This window comes from Chroicocephalus ridibundus, chromosome 3 (genome assembly GCF_963924245.1).
Source record: "Chroicocephalus ridibundus chromosome 3, bChrRid1.1, whole genome shotgun sequence".
NCBI lineage: Eukaryota > Metazoa > Chordata > Aves > Charadriiformes > Laridae > Chroicocephalus > Chroicocephalus ridibundus.
The window spans coordinates 27818521-27839506 of record NC_086286.1 but is presented as its reverse complement, the minus strand read 5'-3'; positions in this window follow the sequence as shown (position 1 = coordinate 27839506).

Here is a 20986-nt window from a genome sequence, read left to right as displayed (position 1 = left end):
GGCACCGATTTCCCATGCCAGCGTAGCAGCTGGCTCCACAGAGAAAACAAACGCAGGCTGCGCCGCAGAAATGAAGTGCTCTTTTCAGTCCTGAAGGTGTTACACCCCAAAGCAAAGCTTGTGGTAAAGAGATGTTTTTCACATTTCTTCTTCCTGTGCGCCCTCCATCCTCTTTTTATGTCTCTCATCCACCGACTCTCCTGTCGCTGAAGACCACGACATGCCACTGGGTGCCACCACCCTTTGGGTTGGCGCAGGGGAAGGAGGGAGCTGGTTTAGAGGTACAGCATGATCTAAAGGGGAATTTCAACAAACTGACCAGGGTGCAGCGTCTCTAGCTGCTTTCTGGCCCCTCTGGAGCCCCATGCCAGTTGCGACCCAGCCAGCTAAATGGCCTTTCCAGCTGCCGGTAGCTCAGATTGCCACTGTGGTAGTGATCTGGTGATTAAAGGGCTACGGCCGAAGCAGAGACGTGAAGTTGATTTCTAGTTTGCGTTTGACTCATGCCCTTTCGTTGCCTTCTTGAGATAAAGGCTATAGCCAGAGGTGTAGCAAATGCAATAGCTGCTTACTTGTGCCAGGAACCTTGATAAAAGAAGTTTCTTAAGTTTTATCACAAAAAGAGCCAGCCAGTCACTTCAGAGAAAGGTTTAAACCGCTGTGGGGTAAAGGACTTCATCTGGCGTTTTATTCAGTGAAGGTAACTCTCAGGTGGAAGCCTCCCAAAGGGACCTAACCTTTTTCATTGCCTGGCCCTTGCTTTGCGACCTCGAAGAGAGGGGCCACCCTCGCTTTCTGGAGGAAACCCCTTGGGCTCCTCAGAACTGGTATGCGTTTTTCTGCAGCTGCACGAAGCACCCCAGAGGCTTTTCCTGGCAGGGTATGCAGAGCCTGCTAAAAGATCGCAGCCGGGGAAGCGCTGCAAAGGATCTTGCTGGAAATGTTAGGAGATGTGAATCTTCCACAAGGCATCCCATGTAACAGCCAAGCCGCTCAGTCACGACTACTTGGAATACACAGTAATTTCCTGTGTTTTTTCAATCTCACTTTAACTTCTCTGACAGATGGGGAAAGATGACTAAACCCGGGGAGTTTACAAAAGTTCGTCTTGTGGTGTTTGCAAACTGTCTCTGTGAGGTCCATTTTCTCTAATGTAAACACAGCCGTGGCAGGGTGCCGAGAGCCTTTGCAGCAGTTAATCCTGCTCAGTTTAAGGCTGCTAACGCGAGGTGTACGCGGCCGGCCCTGCACTGGGGAGCTGAGCCCCGGGACTGAGGGATGTTGGGATGAGACCTTCACTGCTCTTGGCCTCTCCACAAAGAGCACTAAGCAAAGCAGCTGTGGCTGTAAAACCAGACTGAATTTACCATTTGGGGTCAGTGGCTTTCCATGTCAAGGGGCCTAGGGTCAGGTGTGGAAGGTTAGATTAAACTCCAAGGGAGTAATCATGTGAAAACGGTTGCATTTGGGGCTGTAGTTGGCCTGTTGTTGCTCTCCCTAGTCTGTAAGTCATAGCAAGGAAGTGAGTGCACTCCGGGGAAGGTGGAGTTTCAGTTCCTCAGCTTTGTGAAAGTGCTGTAGACTGTGGGGTATGTGAAGCTTTCTCCCCAGATCCAGCTGAAAGGTGAGGTAGGTAGGTATATTAACTTCTTTTAATCTCTATTTTCAAGTTCCCCTCTGAGGAATGCAGGGAGTGTGAGTAGAAGTCACAGATGGGTGGTCTGTACACTCAGAAGCAAGTACCTGAGAAAAAAAAAAACCTAACCCAAACCCAACAAAAGTCTCAAAATGGGGAGATACTGAATGTGAAAAATAACTTCTCTTCCATGGCTAGTAATTCTTCTCAATTAATACAGCATCATTCTCCAATTTGCTGCAGAGAGCACCTAATCTGTCATACGGGGATTGCAGAAAGGAGATGAATAGTCTGTCTGCTCAAGGTCAGTCCATTCAGTGCCACCTCCTGCAGCGGTACCTTCCCTACGGAATACCCTGCCAGGCTCACTTTTCTGTACTGCGGGCTGTGTCTGCCTCCTGAAACAAGTAAAGGCTCTGGCCATCGCGAAGGAGGGTGATGGGGTTGCAGTGGTCAGTGGCTGTGCCTCCTCCACGAGAAACTGGCCTGGAGCCATCATGGCTGCACATCTCCAGCAAGCTCAGGGGGACCCCGCAACATTGCTTCCGCTCTCCCCTCACCACCTTATATTTCTAACATAGCATTTTCACGTGTGAACTATGACTGGAGTCAAATGCTCTCTGGCAGTTTGCTGGCTGATGTTTCAGAGACATTTTGCAGGCAGGTAACAGGCACTCAGACCCTCAGCTGCTGTGAGATGATGCTGTACCATTCATTTTTGGGGAACTTGTGCCTGGTGGTATCAGCTGACTACCTTCTCCCTTGGTTATTGTTGGTTTTGTATTTCCCGCCCTGCCTTATTTTCTTAATCAGAACAAGTTTCAGATGGCAATCCCCCATCTCCACCCCATACACTTTGGGACCGGCTACTTGGTATTTACCGTTTTAGTTAGGGAAAGCCTCTGCCAGTGGGAGTTGGAGTCAAGTAGCGGATTATTTTCAAATCCAGTTTTATTTCCCGACTCCAAAATAATTTCCGTCTCTCAGTATATGTGTAAAATCCGTGCTCTGTTCCTTCATCAACCCTAAAAACCCTTGTAATTTATTTTTTTTTTGCCTCCATTCATTGTTCTTTCAGGGTGGAATCCTCTGTACTGACTTCTGTGAGTAGGCCCCACTTACCAGCCACATTCTCTTAGCCGTACGGCTGCCATGGGGCCACTTATTCTTTTCAATAAAGTAGTGTGGTTTTGTCTCAAAATGCAATTGCCCTTTCTATTATAAATCATCAGACAGTGCACATATGTGAAGTATTGCTACCCTATAAGTGTGAAATACTTTTAATATTAAGTTTTCTCCAAATTTATCTCCTGTGAGTGTCAACAAGTATGACCGAAGTGACCTGCCTTTCTCCATTGCTATTAATATTGTCATTTTTGTTATGCTGAAAATATAGTTTGACTAATTTTTAATGTTGAGCAGCCTATATGTTACCTGCAGAGGCTGAATACATATTATTCCTTCTTTGACCCCTTTCTCTGCATGACAGATTGAATTCTGGTTTACCAGCAGACTAATTAGTGTAATAGTGGCAAATTTCATTTAGTGTTTGCTATGAGAAGTAAGGTGCGTAGTGTTAATGCAATCCTGAAATGTACCTTCATTCCAGAATTGCTCCAACATCGGAACTTTAAAATAACCTGTACAGTCATGAAGGAAATCTTAAAATACGAGTAGGGCATAAGCTACTGTCAGATCACTTTTCTTATTCTGCATGCAGACTGAGACAAGGATTTTTATTGTAGGAATTTATCCACCCATTGGAAGTGCCCATTTGCTAATTCTGAGGCTCAAAGATGACAGTTTAATGTCAGCTTTTGAGGTATTTCACTAGTGACCATTATAAATAACGCATTCAGCTAATGAGCTTGCCCCACATTCCCAGTGGTCTTCTGAACCTCTCAAGCTGCCGGTGGCCTGCAATCGTCCCTTTCCAGCTGCCAAAGCTCCTTTTTCCCTTTGAATATTTCCATGTGCTATCAATAAAATATCTTCCTAGGCTCTAGAAACACAGGGACAAGACAAACTCTCTTTTAACTGAGTATCAACATAAATAATAGAAAGGCAAGTGGGCCGATAATTTTATTCTTTTAATTTTGAATATATGAAACCTTTTTTTTAATTATTATTATTTGGGAACTTAATTTAAATTTAAATAATGCAGCCACGGCGTTTTCTGGCTGTCACGAATCTGACACCCGCTCACTAAAAATCCTCCATGATCACATAGCGCTACCCTGGCGGGTGCCAAAATCAGAGCCTCGGCAGAGCCTCTGAGGTTTGACTGGATGTTTTCCCACACTGCTTCGTTTTTCCCCTTTCCTCAGAAGTGCTGAGAAGATGCATGTGGAGGGGGAGGGGGCCCAAGAGAAAACCGTAAATCATGGCAACCTGACTGTCAAGAGGGTATCACTTTTTAATTCCTAGCTCATGTTCCCAGCGGCGGTGGAGCTGCAATATAAAATTGTTTTGGTTTACCTCTCGGCTTGGTTTATGGGCATCGGAAGAGATGCAGCCCCAGCCCCTGGAGCGCAGAGGTAAGGGACCTTGCAGCAGAAAGCTCGCCTAGAGGTTTTGTTCCCCTTTGATAGGTCGGGCTGGCGCTCGTTGCAGGAGCAGCTGGGAAGAAATAATTTGCATAACAAAGAGCTATATTATAGTATTGCATTGTGCATTTTGAGCCTTCAGATACCTTGACACGTTCGGTTGCATGTTACATAAATCCGAATTCCAGGTAGAACCGGGAAAACACAAAATAAAATGAAAATAAATAGGTCCCCTCACCTTAAATTTTAAAAAAATTGAATACTCTAATTGCAAATACAGGAATCCTCAGTGTTTTGAGTGTAGCCCTGCTGCAAGTGCATTCATCTAAAACCCGGTGCCAGTGGCCATCAGTGTGGCTGCCCGGCACGCATGGCAAAGGAGCACGGTTCTCCCCAGCTGGCAGAAGGGTCCGAGGGGGACACAAGGCAAATTCTTCCCGGTCTACAGGAGCTGATGGGCTGGAGTGTGGGGGGGCATGTGGGCTTGGGCCAGCCGACGGGAGCTGGGGTGGCCCCAACCTCCCCGGCAGCTGCTTTTGGCCCCTCTTGGCACAGAGGCGGAAGGGCCGTGCGTGGGTGGTGGGTTGCCAAGGGGAAGTCTGCGGGTGCAAACACTTGATGTTTGTCCCCGTTTTCGTCATTAGCAAACAGCGAAGCCGCACGGTGGGGGCATTGGTGATTTGTACTGGTGTAGTTGCACGAGAGGTTACGAACCCCACGGAATGCTTCTTTCCCTGCCCGGGCGCCTTCCCCTGGGCGCTCCCAGGCGTGGTGAGCTCCTCAACCACCTCGCTGTCAGCAAAGCTGCCCCATGCGTCCGCTCCTGCCCCATGGCCGAGGCTGGACGGAGCCTGCTACGGCCCGTGGTGTTTGCGAAACCTGCGCTCCCCTCCCCAGCTCGTGTGAAATAAGCTGCTTTGTGCCACTGCCTGCCTGCGGTCTGGCTGCCCACTCGCTGCAGTGTACCTCTCTCCCTTCCCCCCCCAACTCTTTTGTCTAGTTTTTGACTGAGGAAAATTACCCACCCCAGGAGTTAGAAGAAATGCAGAGAATGAAGTAAAAAGAGCAAAAATATCCTGGGGAGGGTTTTTCAGAGCTGATCCTCCCCTGGGTCCAATGTCTGTCAGACGCGCTTGCAGCACACAGCTGCATCGTGCTGTCAGAAAGAGGGATTTAAAATCTAACCTGCATATGCAACTCTCTTTCTCTTGCTCCCTTGGATCGAGAGTCTCTGGCAGGGCAGGAGAGTAAATCCCAGCTTAGGAGGGCGGCTCTGTCAGCCCTGCAGGCAGTCTGTATTACAGCGGGGAGCTGCGTAAGCTCTGTCATCCATGGTGGTGGCAATTTCTGCAAAACCTGAATATGTTTCACTCAGATATTTGTATTCAGCGCAACCTCATAAAGCAGGGAGAGGCAAGTTGAGGAAAGAGCACAGAAGATCCCGCTGCTCCATCCTGGTTGTGCGCAGGAGAGGAAAGCTGCTGAGCCTCTAACAAAGATAACTTGGAGGAAGAGTCAGAGGAGGTAGGCTTTGAGGAAGGACAAAACCACGGCGTTACAATAACACGTTACGATAGTTTTAGGAAGCTGTAACTTTCAAACGTTTACTGAAAACGCAAAGTTGTTTAGGCTTCATGGTTTTGATAAGTTATAATAAAATTCATCAGAGAAACGTATTTGTCAAAGCTAATGAGACTTTTAACATTTAAACCACACTGACATTGTGTTGCGCTTTCCTTCACAAGTAATATCTAAAATAAGAGTTGTAGTTGAAAGAGATTAGTGAGGAAAAATTACATAGATCTATTCCTTTGTTTACTTTGTGCACTTGACAGCCCTGAACAAAGTCAGGTTCTCCGCTTTGCCTGTACAGTCTGTCAGTCAGTTTTCTGACATTTGTTTGAGCCTTTCACATAGCAGCGGAGAAGACGGAACTGGTTTTTATAAGGAAAATATGGCCGTGAAAACACAAAGGGTGCCGATGGATTCAGCGGTAGGGAGCGTCACTGGGTGATGCTTTACATTCATTCATTTCAGGGGGTAAAAAAAAAAAAAAAAAAGAAGATTTAAACAGACTGTATCTTTTTACAGCAGAGAATGCTTCTTTGCAGCCCGAGAGCATAAAACGCCGCTCAAGAGCACTGCTGAAATTTTAAAAAGCAAGAGCTGAAAAAGCAAGAATGTCGGGTAAGCTCCCTGCAGGTTTGGGAGCGTGGGGCAGTGCCAGCCCACAGTGCTTTAATCTTGTCCTCATGGTGCACAGCCACAGACCCTGAGCCAGTCTCCTCTGTCCACAGCAAACATGGTGCACCCCACGTGTGAAAAATCTCTTTCCTAGGATCTGCAATGACGCGTACTCTGGGTCTTGCAGAGGCACCACCAGGTCTGTTTTCTCTGAGACTGTTTCTACCATGACTTCAGAAAATGGGTCATTCCTTTTTATACCAAACAGCTTCATCAACCATATCCATTGCCAGTGTCCATTTTCTACAGCTCACACTGCTTACATGGAAAAACAGGCTCTACAACTTCTCTCATCCTAATTTCACGCTTTCACAAGAAGTGTGGTCGGTTTAAGCGAAGCATGCCAGGCTGACCAGGGGATGGGCACATAATCTGTTCTGGTACACCTCCAGTGAGATCAGTAACCCAGCATGGGGGCAGACCCCTGGGCAAGGCTCATCAGAGGAGATCTGCTGGGCTACATGCCATACCAGGACACCCATGGAGTCGCTATTTCCTCCTCCTTGCAGAGGTGGACTGAAGAAACAGGCATCGAGGAGGATTGAAAAGTTTTTGGGGTCAGAGAGAGCAGCTGGCTGCAGTGCTTTAAACCCTTGATGCTTGCCAGACCTGCTGTACTTCCTTCAGGCCAACACTGCAGAGGTCTGTAAGACGTAACCTTCCCTGAGAAATGGGAGATTAGAAAGATCAGAGAGCTCCACGTGTGGACTTTCTGTAGGTATATCTGTATGCGGCTTCTGACACCTACAAGGAATGGCAAATATTTGGAACTGTTTGGTGACAGCCAAACCTGCACAGTATGAAGGACCTCCATGCCCAGCCCTGCATGTGGCTGAGCAATCTTTTGCGACTGTCCATTTGTCCTTGCGTTTGTCCTGGGACATGCAGATTCTGCTTAAAGATCTGCTCGTGTTTGAATGAGACTTACTGAGGAAGAAACAGCTGCCTTATGGCTCTCGTAGGGTTGTCTGGAGAAGAGCTGCAGTCTTGATGAGGCTCCCAGAAGTGTGGCTAACACAGCACCCAAAGGTGCTCCAACAGCAAGATGCATCTTGGGCACTGAGCTCCACTATAGGTGACCCCATGGGTCCACCCTCCTGCCCCTGCTTTGCTCCCCCTAAAATCTCTCTGACGTTCAGAGGCCATTGAAGGGACATGAAAACATCATCCCCTGTGCCTTTGAACCTGGCAAACTGTAGGTGACACAGTGGTGTCTGAACTACAGCCTTAACTCTTTTTCTTTTTTTTTTTTTCTTTGCATCAACACTGCATTGAGTCAAATTCTTTCAAACTCCACACTGTTGGACAAGAACTGCTGGCAGACCTTCTGCTTTGAAGCAGAAGAGAAACACTTCCATAATTTCCCTAGCCAGTGCCAGAATATGGAGGGAGTCTGCCACGGTGCATGCCCCGATCCTGCTTTGGGGAATCACTTAGAGCTGTTCCTGTTTTGACAGAGCTCATTTACCTCTCCCTAACTGCTGTAATCTCTTAAGAGTGCAATTCAGGTTGTTAATATGAGTACCTTCATAAAGAATTTCCATATGCAAATTCCCAGTCTGAACTTTGCTACAACAAAGTCTGTGTTGCTGGAATATATTTCCCTGCACCCACAATCATCTTTTTTTATCCTCTGTGCACCGTACCCTCCGCTACCTGCTCCGAGCTGCTTTCCGCAAGCTGGAAGTCGCGAGCGTGAGTCTAATTTCACCCTTCAGTAAGCAGGGAATTCAGAAAATTTAGAAGTGCTGGGATCAACACCGGCTGCTCACGTTTGCGATAGCTCTCAGAGTTAAAGCCGGTGAGGGTAGCCCTGTAGCTGCTACGCTGTCGTTTTTCTCTGAGCGGGAACCTGAAGCCTCTCCGAAGCAGGCAGCGGCGGTGGGCTCTGCTTGCCATGCCGGAGGGAGGCTGGGTGCAGCTCGTCGGAGGACACGGACATGTGCACACACATCCGCCGGGCTGTTTCCTGGAGCCCTGGCCTTGTTCTGTCTTGTCTCTGGGCTCTTTAAAGCAAGGGTCATTAGCACTGTTTGCTCTGGCATTTGTTCATCCCACATCCTTCTCTGCATTAGACAATGTCTACCTTACAGTGTCTGATCCTGATCCAGCAGAAAATATTCCATTAACGTGACTTGAAGAGAGGAACGTATTTTTCCCGGCCTCGGTCTGTGAAGTTAGTTGCAGCGTGCTGCTTTGTACATTACAACCGACTCAAACTTCCTTTCATCAGCATCAGCTGCAGCGCTTTAAGCCTAAACCCAGGACGCAGAGTGAAAAACCTACGGATCCGAGTCGGAGCAGGAACTGACCTGAAGCCATCCATGTGGCCTCAGGTTGAGTCTGCATCTATCTCCTGTAGCACTAAGCTTTCAAAAACAATTATCCTGAGAGAGCCTTTCTCGTATCTTTACATCTCATTAATTGGTGGGTCCTGCTCTCTGTCGTGCTGGCACCTCATGAAGAGTCAAAGCAGAGCAGGAAATGACATGATGAGTCAAACCACAGAAATTCAATGATGTCGACCGTCCAAAGAAAGACTAGATTGGTTTAATGGAGGTTGGAAAGGGCATAGCATACATGGAAGTATGCTATTTACTGGCTGTTGACCTTGATCATGGGAAATGATGGCAAACAGAAAAATGGATGTGAATTTACGAAGTGACATAAGGGCAGAAAACAGCAACACAAAGATGCCAGTGGGAAAAAGGACCATTTAACATGGCTCTTGGCTATAGAATGGAGCAAGGTGAAATTAAATATCAAATAAATACCAGCAAGAGCTGCTCGAGTGTGGAACAGCCTCCAGAAAGAAACTGGGAGAGCCTTTGCTTGAGCCACTCAAAACTAGCCTGAACAAGGTGCTGGGAGAGATACACTACAGAGAACAATCCTGCAACTGCCATAGGGCTGCAATGACCTAATAGTACTTTCCCACCTTTAATCTCCGTGATCCTGCGGTTAATCATCACATGTTCATTGTGAAATCTCTGCTCAAACCTTTTGTTAAGCCTCTATCTAACTAGTGAAATTTTATATTCTCTAGAAAGGACAAACCTAGGCGTTTTAATCCATAATGAAGCCAGCAGCGGGCTTGAAGCTGTGATTTTACAGGCAGAAATTTGGATCCAGGTCCAAACTTTGTATCTCTACAATGGGCAGATCTGAAATGCAGTTTCTTTGTTTCTGCCTTGTGCCACTGTCGTAGCTGCTGCCAAGAGACAGAGATAGTGAATCAGAGGCAGGTTCTTTTCCAGCGCAGTGGCAGTGCCTAGGGATTACAAATAGCATCGGACCTCTTGAATGTAAGGGTGTGAACGGAGGCTGGTTTTCTCCTTACGCTATTTTTCCCCTGCATCCTCCCCCACCGTTTCTTTATAAGTGCAGAGTTTGGGATTTTAGTGTGATGAAGACAGAGGTGGCCAGAAGAGAGTCCAGACTGTTTGCACGGTAAAATCACCTTCCTGGAGCTACAGGAATAACTTCCTCCAGTTTGTGAGCTGCAAAGCATCAAGGTGGCAGGGGCAGCTGCAATCCAGAAATTTGTTTTTGTCCCTCTGAAAGATGATTATAGATCTGCTAGCAACCCCCTGACACTATGTAGGCTTGCACAGCAATTAGTCCTGCAATTACTTCTACATCACCCTGCTGGTTGTAAACTTTAAGAATATTCCAGAAATAATGTTGAGGTTTGGGTTGATGGGTTCCCAAGCAATGAACAGTCAGATGAGCTGTGCCCTGTTGCTCTTCCTCAGCTGTGGAGCAGGTGCAAAGGAAAGCAAATAGCACCTGTGACCTTCCCTCTGATCCATGGTTTGTTGATGGATGTTGTCGGTAAATTGGAGAACATGGTGATGGCAAAAGGGCCACCAACAGCGGACTGGAAGGACACAGAGAGGGGAGAGAAATGTGCTATTAACTGGGTCATGAATTGGAACATGTTTCTCTGAAATTTGCTGCCTCTGACTCCAGCCATGGACGAGTAGCTTCTCATTAGAGTTTCCATTTCCCTCCTTTATTTCACCATCGGTTCAAATCACTCTTCCTTTGGTTTTCTTTAAGGTGGTCTCCTCCCTGATGGTGCTTTTCCATATGTATGGACCAGTCTTTATGCAGTTCCAGAAGCAGAGGCCCACTCTGTTCTTACCTTAAACCCAACTTGATGAACTTTTTTGTTAATTCCCTTTTCCTTCCTTGCCACATTACCAGAGGGTCCTGCCAAACAAATTGGGTGACTCTGTCTTTCCTTGCAAACTTACTATTCCATGCTCCCTACATGCAGCACAGATAAAAGAAGTCAGGTTTTTGTATAAAAGTTGATACTTTTTTTCTGTGCTTCCTGCAATGAATGTGACAGCATATGGTTCATGAATACGCTAACGTCTTGATGATTTTTACATCCAGATTATGCACATTAGTTACATGAGCGGTTCCTGCGTATGAATAGATGAGCTTCTTACAGGATTTTTCGCTGTGTCAAGCACGGGAAGCAGGTGAAGCTGGAGGAACTGGAAGGAAGCAGTTTTGCTTACAAAGACTGCCCTTCTGAGTTTGGATGTGGGGTTTTTTTCACCCAGAAACTTCTTTATGATCTGAAGTTCGCAAGTGGCTTTTTGTATGTGAGTTAATTTTCTTCACCATGTTGCTTTTGGGGTGCAAAGGGGAGACTTAGAGGAGCTGAGGCAGTTGGGTCGTGGGAGACAGTGTAATGGTGGTGATACTGTCCACCCTCCCCAGTCCTCATTCTGGGTGGCCCCAGAAGGAAGCAGCAGCAGTTGGTTATTCATCAACTGCTTCAGGAGAGGGACTGCATATCATTCTACAGCTTCTGCAGATCAGCCGATAAAAGGTTAGAAAGAAGCTCTGCAAAAAAGAAAGAAAAAAAAAAGTGCTTTGCCTTACCCAGCCTTAATGATTGCCCAGAACACTTACTGGGGAGGCCAGACGACCCATAAAAAACCCACAATTCAGTTATGCCTGGGAATAGAGTAAACTGAGATCAGCAATAAAGCAGCTTTTGTGCAAGTTGGGAGGATGCTGTAACATGCCAGGGTATTGTGCTAGTAGTGCCTTTCAGGGCCGTGTTATGGCAAGTTACATTTTGCCTGGGCTATGTCCAGAGATGATCTTCCTTTTGCATTTCTTCTTTTTCCATTAATAAATTTTCTGCCGCATTCAGCCACGGAGCAGAGGCAGTTTATGTACTTGCCTGGCATTCTTAAGCAGTGCAGTTGGAAATCAGGCTAAAGGAGTCCTAAGTAGAAAGGGCAGAGAAGCGTGTAGGCATAGTAGTGCTGCACCTGCCAACAGATACACTGGTTAGCAAAAGTTATGAGCTAAAACCTACCCCAATATTTTGTACTAGCTTTCTTAGTGACCCCAAAGAGGGATATCTGAGCCATTTTTCCAATTATGCCAAAACCATCTTTCCAGTCATGCTCTGGATTGCTGATCTGTGCCTTTCCTGATTTCTTTCATGATCCTTCTCTTCAGTGGACTTTTCCTGAACTGCTTCTGGAAGGATCCTGTCCTATTTAAGAACACTGCCTCTGGGCAGGAGGCAGGGAGAGCCTTGCCCTTGCACAGAACTAACTTTCAAACCCACAAATTCAACCTCATGATGAGCGCGTGTTGAAGTGGGACTCTGTGTCCAGGGCAGTCCTCAGATAATGGCCCAATTCATCAGGAAGCATCATGAGCACCAGGTCTGGACTGCAGCGTCAGAGTAACTCTGTTCTCTTCTTGTCACCCTCTCTCTTCTTTCTTTACTGTGGTTGGTCCAATTTATGACTGTGGTGGTTTGATGGTGGCCAGCTGCCATCCCAGCCGCTTTCTCACTCCCTCTCTTCAACAGGTCATGGGAGAAAATAATATGAAGAAGAGCTTGGGGGTCAAAATAAAGACAGGGAGGTCACTTGTCAATTACTGTTACAGGCAAAACAGACTCGACTTGGGGAAAACTAATTTATTGCCAATTAAAATAGATTGGACGGTGAAGAAAAAAAAAAAGACAAAACAGCGTCTTCCCTCCCTCCATTTTTTCAGGCATGACTTCACTCCCGGCTCCTCTACCTCTTCCCCCCTGAGCAGTGCAGGGGTTAGGGCACGGGGGTTGTGGTCAGTCCATAACAGTTCCTCTCTGCCACTCCTTCCTCCTCACGCTGTTTCCCTGCTCCAGCATGGGTCCTCTCCATGGGCTGTAGTCCTTCATGAACTTCTCCATCATGGTCTCTCCACAGGCTGCCGGGGGACACCGTGCTCCACCATGGTCCTCCCCAGGGGAATCCCTGCTCCAGCACCTGCAGCATCTCATTCTTTCCTGACCTGGGTGTCTGCAGGGCTCTTTTTCATGTTTTTCATCACTGCTTTCCCTGGGGCACTGCCATCTTGGCTGAGGGGCTCAGCTGTGCCCTGCAATGGGTCCATTGGGACTGGCCGTGTCCGGCACGGGGCAGCCCCAGCCTCTCCTCACAGAGGCTGCCCTGCAGCCCCCGCTGCCACGGTGCCTTGCCACGGACGCACAGGGGAACGACTTTCACTCAGATGGTCAGAAAGTCCTGTCTGAGAGGCTGACGTCAATTTTTTGCTCTCTGTAACTCAGTGGTGATGTGTTGGGGGTGCTTGGGGGATGTTTCAGTCATGAATTTATTGGGTTGTTTTTGCCTTTTAAGGCTTTGTTGCAGGCTGGGGACCTTTTTGTTGCTTGTGTGCATGGCCAGGGTCAGAAGTCTTCTTCCTTTAGGAGTCACAACTTGCCGCCAAGCAACTCCCTCTCTGGCACTCGCTGTTGGTCAAGTGTTACCCACGCTCTTACAGCCCATGGAAGGGGATTTCTCAGAGCGGAGAGGAAGGAGGTGAGGGTGGTTTTTTCCCCCCTGGGCTGAAAAGATGGCAGCGAGTGAGAAGCCTTTGAACAGGAGAAGTACTTCAGGGAAAGGCGGGGAGGAGGCATGTGCGGCTGGAGGAAGGCTGGGGCTGAGGCATTTTTGGATTTCCTGAAGCCGTGGGATGTGGGAAGCACCGTGGGTGACAGACTTGGACCGAGGTGAGGAAACGGCCTGGCCTGCGGTGGGCACCGGCCCAGGAGGAGTGTTGGCCGCCCTTCTGCGGGAAGCCGTCCTCCCCTGCACTGGGCAGCCGCGGGCGAGCTGTGCTTCAGCTACCAGCTCCAGCGAAGCTCTGCCGGCTTTGCAGGGCCGGTCCCATCGTTCCGGCACAGCAGGGCCCCGGCAGTCCCCCATTTGCAGCCCAGTGCAGCCTGGCCCGCGGAGCTGGGGCCTGCCAGGCTCCGGCCGGGGAGTGCCGGGGGGCTGCGCAGCCCGGGGTTAGCACGGACGCCCCGGCAATGCTGCCTTCCCAGCTGAGGAGCCGAAAACACTAATTGTTCTCCCAGCGTGTCTTCTGACTGTGTTTTATCAAAGAAACCCGGAGCTTTAGGTTTTTTTCTTTCTAATCAAGAATTCATCAAGACAACTGCAGTTGAGCATGCTTTAAAGTAACATGCTAATGTGGGCTCCTGTTGAAGTTTTAGTTTTGCAGATGGTTGCGCTTTGTAAGAGATACCGGCATGAACCAAACTTCTAGATCCAAATACCTCCCAGCTTTTAGATCTGAATCCTGCATGTTCAGAACACTTCTGCTTAAGCATTAGTAAACCAGAATATTAAATGGCATCAAAGTGTGGCCATGAGCTAGAGATTTTGTCGGTGAGGTTTAACCTTTGCAGTTTCAGAGCCAAAGCTTTGAATAAAGGAGAAATTCTACGGTAAATGTAAATAACACACACGTCTGGAGGATTAGCTGTCTCTTGTCCAGAAATGCCACACCTTGTAATTAAAGAAGAGGCTGTTAGTATGTGACATAGGAATGCAGAGGGTGTGGACCATCTCAGATTTACAGGCTATCAAGTTTATGAAAGAGACTAAATGCTGTTTAGTGTTACAAAGGTGGTAAGACCTTTGTTCAGCATTGCCCCAAAAATCTGGCAAGCCTCTGATGGGAAAACACTTTGCAAGTAAGATCTTGCTAGAAAAAGAATCCTTAGGAAAAATTCAGTAGGGAAACTCCATTAGCTTCTGAAATGACTGCTTTCCTTCATGCACTGCAACAGGATAATGGTGTACAGGCTGAATGTGTGTGTGTGCGAGTTGCCTACCGTGAACTGGAAAGTTTGACTGAATATTTTAATTTAATTTTACAAGTATCCATTAAAATAAAAGTGCGTGAGTGAACTTTTGTGCCATAATAAGTGCAGCAAAAGCATTTCAGTATGTGAAAAGCAGTATCTGTGATGAAGATCTGAATGTAAGCACAGGGCTGAGGAAATCATTTTGGTCGTGTCCTTTCCAGTAAGCTGCTGTACCTCAGGATATTTATAGCTTTGTAGAATAATGAATATTAACACTTGTCATCTCACATCCAAAGTGTCATGTTAAAAAAGGGATTTGAACTCTAGAGATTAATGCACTGAAAATTATGACAACATTTGGCTCAATGAAAGAAAAGCTTTCAGTTAACCATAAATGGCTCAAAATGGGTCCAAGCTCAAGGACAGCCTTTTCCCCCCCCCCCCCCCCCCCCCAGACCACTATGGTGACTCTGTGCTCCACGCCATTGTGTCCCCATCTCAGATCTGGGTAGAGCTGCCTCCAGGACTCCTTTACAGGTCAGCTGTAGCACTTCACACTAAATCTAGTGAGTTTTGCAGTGTTTTTGGTACTCATGAATGGGCTAGAAAAGAAAATTGAAATCAAATGCACTAACAGGGTACTAGAAAATAATCAAAGACCTACTTTGCACAGCTGTGCTCACTAAAAGTTTGCACCAGGTCCCCTGTAATGAAAGCAAACTAAAGAGTCTTGATTGCCAGACTTTCCTGCCTGGTGAATATTTCGCATGGGCAAAAGTTTCACTTCTCTGAAAGAATCGCAGAAATCCCCTCCTCTCAAGGCAATTGGACCTTTAATGGGATAAAGAAACATTAGCTACAGCGCTCTGAGTGCAGGGGGAAGCAGCTGATTCAGATATCTGGAGTCTGGAGGGCACCATTATAATTCAAAGCTTGACCTCCAGTTGGACGGTATTTCCCTTCCATGCTAGGACTGGGTTTGGTTGTGTCATTACAGACACACCATTGTGAGGCCAGATTTTGCCCAGCTGCTACACGGGTACACAAAGAGCTGAGAAAGCCGCAGGGAGCCTCTTCCTTGTGTGTTCCTGGACAGCGGCCAACCTACCATCAAAGGTTGCTCATTCCTTGAAAAAGCACAGGGCTTGCTCCATCCCCCAGCAACGCCACGACCAAAAGATGTCCCAAAAAGAGATGGGAAGGGTATTTCCAGTGTCCCACTTTGTGGGACAGAATATACAAGGTGGGCCGGAGAGGGAAATCTGCAGTGACAGAGAAGATAAGCGATGCCTGAATGGGAGGGTGCGGAAAACCATCTCTCAGGGACAAGATGTAAGGCATGATAGAGCTTTTAATGGGTGAGCTGTCATCAAATTTCTGGTAATCTTTAGCCGTCTGTAGGCCTCTGGCTGATTTTTACATGCATTTGCAAAAACTCCTGAAACTCATCTATAAGCTGGCCTGTCTCTGACCAGCACAATTCTTTGTGTGTGTGTGTGTTAGTTTGCATCAAATACAGCCTAATTCTTATGTAAAAATTCCATGGGAAAATCCAGGAATGACTGCATAACTGATTTGGTATGGCACTGGGCTTTAATTGTTTTCAGATTTCAGTTTTCAAGGCCAAGAAACCAAAACCCTAAATAACGTTTCATTTCTATCCCTTTGCGAACTGAGTCTCCGTGGAATGCACAACTGTAGCACTCAGCGCTGTATGTAAAAAAGCACTTTCAGTGTCCTGCAGATGTCTGCTCAGTAGCTTCCATATGGCAAATGACTTGTTATTGGACCAGGCTCTGCTCATGCTTGTGCAATTCTGTTGCAGTTGGCGAGGAGGTAAGGCAATCACAGCTCGGTCTGGCCCGTTGGGTCAAATAAACTCTCTGCACACTCGAGTAGGGGTTTCAGGCTGAATAATGTTGCTGGAACAATTTCCAGCCCTCACTCACGCTGGTGCAGCCCCTCCTTTCAGAGCACTTGAAAGGCTTACAGGTTTGGTAATGGGTTAAGGGTTCTCTGCCACCTGAGCGCTGGGCTAGGGTGGAAACTCTTGGATATTCCTGGCACCTGAGAAGACCGTATTGGCCCAATGTAATAAACCGGTGGTCTCAGTGAGGTGAAGGACCAGATAATTATAGAAACAGAATCTTCCTCCAGAAACTGTTCTCCCTGTCAAGGCTGAAATATTTTGGCAGGGGCAGCTTCCTCAGTGTCTCTCAAGCTCTGTATTTTTTGTGGCTTAAGAGAACGCTGCATTCACTCAGGGTTTTGAGCCACCAAACTCCATTCTGCTTTCTATTTATAATATTTTCCATGTTGGTTTTTTTTTTTTTGTGAGACTTCTGTGTGTATGTCTGAAACAAAGACCAAAATTTGAATTTAGACTCTGCAAACCCAGTCTTGCCAGTACTGGTGTCTGCGCAGCCTGGCTCCATGCCCGCTTGGTTTCATGCTGGTGGCACTATGATATGAGTAGGATACGTTTTTTTGATGGTGTTGAGTGATGGGTGGAAATTGTTTCTTACATTCAGAACATCATTTTGAGATATTTTTGATACAAATGTGCTGGCTTCAGGTGAGTTGCACCTGCCTAGTTCAGGTCAGGTCCAACCTAACAAACGCAACCTCATGATAGCCCACCTGAGGATATCCTAAGCTTTAAAGATCCCTCTTCTTATTTAATCAAAAACTTTGCAGTAACTCAAAGTTTTGTCCAATTAGAAAAGCTGAATTTGACCTAAAGTTTTTGGATAGTTACTGCAGGAAAAGAAGAGTTCAAGCTAGGCATTAGGCCACTGGGCAGATAAGGCAGAAATTCAGTGATTCTAACTTGTCTGCTTTTGCAATAGAGACAGTGGGGGCACGTAAATAAGAAGGTTTGTTCTTCTGGCTACCTTGTTTTGGTTTGCAATTTGCAAATCATATTTGTAGCTCAGCTAATTTGGAAATGGCAGGAAACTCCAGTCTAGTTATGAAGAGACACTCGCCATCTGCAGTCTAGCAGTACTTGCCAACTATATGTTTGGGACACAGCAGTCTAGGCAAAAGTGGTATCATCTGACCCCAATATATCTATTTCTCAGTTTATGGTGTTGTAAGCATGTCAACAGAGCAGTTCTCAAACACGGCACGTTTTGAAACAAGTAAATTATAGCACTAATCTAATGGCCGGTTTTGTTTTTCTGACCTACTTAATTAAGAAAGTGTCTAAAAATGGAAATGCTGTTTAGCTTAACGCGAAGACAGAGCTGGCTTTTTTCCCCCCCAACATCTGTGTCCAGAAAGGAAGAAAAATCCTGTTTTGACTGGCCTTCCTCCACCAGCCTTTTTTTATTTTTTTTTTTTATTTCTTGTCTAAAGCAAAGTAAGTTACATAAACATTCCACCTCTTTCCATAAATTGGCTGCAGTTTCTGAACAATAGAGTTACTGTGAAGAGAAGAAAACCACAGACACACCCCACAACTGTTGGTCACACAGCCAAAGAGAACTAAAGACGCATTCTTTGAAAGTACCAAAAAGGAAATCCATGGTCTTAAGGCAAGACCTTTTATGTTATGTTTGGAAATGTTTCTCATTTCTCTCTTTCTTCCCCCACCCCCGCTGCTTCTTTAGCTTTCTTAGTTCAACATGTTTGAAGGAGTGAAATGGCTCTAGACAGAACTTTATTCTTTGTCGAGATGTGTTGATAGTATTTGTCAGTACTCACTAACCTGAGACTGGATAGTGAAAGAAAACTGAAAAGTGGGATTTTAGAAAGAGGAAAGAAAGCATGTTACTAATAATGCCTTTGAGGCTTCCTCAGTATAAAAAAATACTTCATTCGGAAGAAGAGAGAGGCTAAGACAGAAATCTCTGTTTAAAGCTGATAGTTCTCAGTTGTAAAAGTAATAATTCTCTTCAGAGAATAACAACTCTGTAGAAACAATTGTTCGCCTCTCTGAAGCATCTCAACACGCTTTCCAAATGGGAATTCACACCCATCGTAGCCTGTGTTCCCCAGCTGGGCAAGCCGATGCACCAGGAGGTTAGACGGTGCTGTCAGAGTCACGCTACAGCAATAAATACACCCTGAATTACTCTCCTCTGCTGTATCCACCAGCCGGCACAGCCTTCTAAACACAGAATACCAAGCGGTTTGGCACTGTCTGTCGATATTCCCTCTTGGAGGCTCCAGGATTATGATCTCAATGAAGGCAAAGTTGCCACTGATCTCACTGGGAGTTAAGCAAGCGTAAAGTCAGCAGAATCCTGCAGGCACCAGGAACGCACAACAAAGCGATGCCTATAAATCAGCGACAAGGTGTCTACTCGCCTCCTGCTCACTGCTATGTGCCGTGGCTGTAACAGCAGCCCCACGCGCAGCTGTACAACCCAGCTGCTCTCTAGCCAGCAAGAGGGCACGACGGAGTTCGCCGGCTCGCCTTCGCAGCAGCCCACGTTCAAGTCTCCCCCCCGGCAGAGCCAGCCAGGCTCGAGCAGCCGCCCCACTCTCCGGCCGGCTGCCAAGGCTCCCTGCTGCACGCCAGCCCTGCCGTCGCAGCCCTCCTCGGCGGGGGCGCTTCCCCCTGTGCCCCCATCTCTCGCTCCGGAGCAAGTCGGAAGCCACATTCTAATGATCTGCGAGGAGTGTGCCTGTGTTTCTGAGCGCATCTCTGTGTATGTTATCGAACAGGCTTCGTTCAGGAAAGCAGCAGAAGTGAGCAAATGTTATGCCGTGTAAGGAAGAAAACAATGAAAATAGCTGTTTTTCTGTTGAGGTACCAGCAGAAGCCATGTTCAGTTTTCTTTCAAAAAAAAAAAAAAAAAAAAGGAAAGAAACATTCAGAATAAACTTCAAATTAAGTTTTCAAAGAAAAGGCTTCTGAAAACTGAAGATGAATTTTTAGAACCTCAGATGATTCTCTGTAATTTTATTCTATAGTCATAACTAAATTTGTGTCGTGGCACTACTGAGACCTTTTAGACAGGATCAGGCCTCTCTAAGACACACAGTGTACACAAGATGCTTCCAGGCCTCCAGCTTAAGACAGAACACAAACGCAGGGGGAGAAAAATGAAGAATTATAATCACTTGCATGCTGTTTAACCCAGCTATATACAGAAGCTAATCTGGTTTTAGACCCTGCAGTGGCTGGTAGGTGCAGTCCGCAGCGTGTGGACTGAAAAAGGTTAATTTTTTCCTTTTGCCTGCCAAATCATTTCTCTACTCCACCCTTCGTGTCCAACTTTCCAATCCCTGAGTCAGTGTCTGAAGTCAAAACAACCAGCTGGGCCTCACTGAACCTTTCACTGTGGGAAAGCTCAGCTCAAAATGGCTGCATTGTTTCTCTGTAATCTTATCCTCAGTGTTTAATATCCTCAGCAATTCACAGAATTTTCAGGATTGTGTTTTGGCCCTATGGGAAATGCTGACCTAAATGGTGTGAAGTTTTTGCTCTCATATTATAAGGGAAAATATTATGAAAAAGTAAACTATCCATTTACTGTCTCTGTTGATATATTTTACCTACTACTTTAAGCAGAAAGCCACAGGATTGAACTGCATACACCTTTTTTCAGATTAAGTCCTTAAACAGAATCTGATGACCTGCTAAGATGAAAGACACGACACTGGAAATGTACCTGTCATAAAGAATGTATCATAGTAACATCTACTAACGGAGAATAGTTTGTCCCAAGATTTTCAAACCGCCTTACAAAATTACTCATGGCCAAAGCATGCAGTATCTATTAATGTCTAAAGATCCTTATATAGACAAAAAAAAAAGAAAAAAGAAAAAAAATGTGATTAAGAGTAGGATTACAGGGCACAGGAAGAATCTCAGAAGAAGACGACACGTATTAATTTTGGGGATGTTGTTGTGTTGTAGCAACACTGCCAAGCTTTTAATATTGAGGTACAGCAAACAAAGGCCATGTTTGAAAAAAAAATACTCAGGAGGATCTCCAAATGTAAAGAAATAGAAAATGCGTCACTTCAGTATGAGCAGCGTGTTAGTTAGTTACATTTGGATGGCTGGGAGAAAAGCTCTGCGACTATTTGCTGTGTGTCAGGCAAACAAGCGTGCCTCCCACTGAAGAGCCTATTTTAGTGGTGCTAGCTTGTCTCACGCGTGCACTTGTTGGAGCAGGTGTCAAGGCAGGTCTTGCGGGCTGACCTCAGCCTTGGCAAGGAAAACCCAAGGAGAATCCTGTTAGTACAGTCTTATTCTCAGCTGTGAGCTGAAGGCTGGAAATCCTACCTTTGGTGGCGAGGTTTTAGTATCAGGCCAATATTGTGACGAGGTCTTTGAAGTCAGTCGCGTGGTGAGGACCGGTTCATGTACCTGTTGTACAAATTGCTCGCGTGTACCTGGGAGAGCAGTGGTCAGGCGGGCTGGGAAGCGGAACCAAGATTTTTCACAGTCGGGTTGTGGGGCGGGCAAAGTCC